The 1,308-nt window shown below is 48.8% G+C and overlaps 1 non-coding gene across 1 annotated transcript; it reads right to left on the reverse strand.

Moving 5' to 3' along the window:
- Window positions 1-594: 594 nt before the first annotated feature.
- Window positions 595-667, reverse strand: TRNAV-AAC. The gene has a single exon. It is a non-coding gene; the product is annotated as a tRNA-Val (tRNA).
- Between the last annotated feature and the right edge of the window lie 641 nt (window positions 668-1,308).

Genomic DNA, 1,308 nt, shown 5'->3' on the forward strand with positions numbered 1-1,308 from the left:
AACCATCCTTCTTCTCCTGGGCTGCAAGTAGCCACCTCAGGGAAGCCAAGAGGCAGGCACAGGATTCTGCAAGGTAAGTGTCCCCCAGTGCCGCGATGGACAGTGCGATGAAGGTAAGTCTTCCTGAGGCGCGATGGAATGTAACGCAGCGAACCACTGGCCAGGCGGTCGGGGCGAAGGGCATTCACTGGAGGTACAAGCTTGTGAGTGACTCCTGAGCACAGGGCCCCTTCCCCTTTTAAGGACCTGCTCCTCATGGCCTGCGACTGGAGATGACTTGGCTGCATCTGGTGGGTCACACTCCACCTTGGGCAATGTCCATGCTCTGGGTGTGTGAGTGCTGCCTAATGAGAGTCCCAGACACCTTGTCTATCTAGGAGCTCTTCTGATCTTCAACCAGCCCCTTCATCCCACAAGCATTGCAGGAGGGAGCGGGAGGGGGAGGGGGAAAGCCACTTCACAGGCATTCAGAGAGGGAGAGGAGACAAAAATGGGAATGGGGGAAGTATAACTGACCTATTGAGCATAGAAATCACTGCTGCTCCTACAACAGCAGGGACAGGCCACTAGGAGCTGGGAAAAATTAAGCTATCATGTTTCTGCCTGGTTTTGAACCAGGGACCTTTTGCATGTTAGGCAAACGTGATAACCACTACACTACAGAAACTCTGCTGTAGGGCTCTGCCCTTCCCTTCATAAGAACAGAAGAATGGCCAGACTGGGTCAGACCAAAGGTCCATCCAACCTCATATCCCATCTGCCAACAGTGGCCAATGCCAGGTGCCCCAGAGGGAGTGAACCTAACAGGTAATGATCAAGTGATCTCTCTCCTGCCATCCATCTCCACCCTCTGACAAACAGAGGCTTGGGATACCATTCCTTACCCAGGCTGCCTAATAGCCATTAAAGGACTTCACCTCCATTAATTTATCTGCAAAAATAATGAGAAGTACTTGTGGCACCTTAGAGACTAACAAACTTATTTGAGCATAAGCTTTCATGGGCTAAAATCCACTTCATCAGATGCATACAGTGGAAAATACAGCAGGAAGATATATATATACACAGAGAACATGAAAAAATGGGTGTTGCCATCCACACTATAATGAGAGTGAGCAGTTAAGGTGAGCTATTATCAGCAGGAGAAAAAAACTTGTAGTGATAACCAGGATGGCCCATTTCCAACAGTTGACAAGAAGGTGTGAGTAACAGTAGGGGGACAAATAAACATGGGGAAATAGTTTTACTTTGTGTAATGACCCACCCACTCCCAGTCTTTATTCAAGCCTAATTTAATGGTGTCCAGTT

The sequence above is a fragment of the Mauremys mutica genome, unplaced genomic scaffold (assembly GCF_020497125.1).
Source record: "Mauremys mutica isolate MM-2020 ecotype Southern unplaced genomic scaffold, ASM2049712v1 Super-Scaffold_100033, whole genome shotgun sequence".
In the NCBI taxonomy this organism is placed as follows: Eukaryota; Metazoa; Chordata; order Testudines; family Geoemydidae; genus Mauremys; species Mauremys mutica.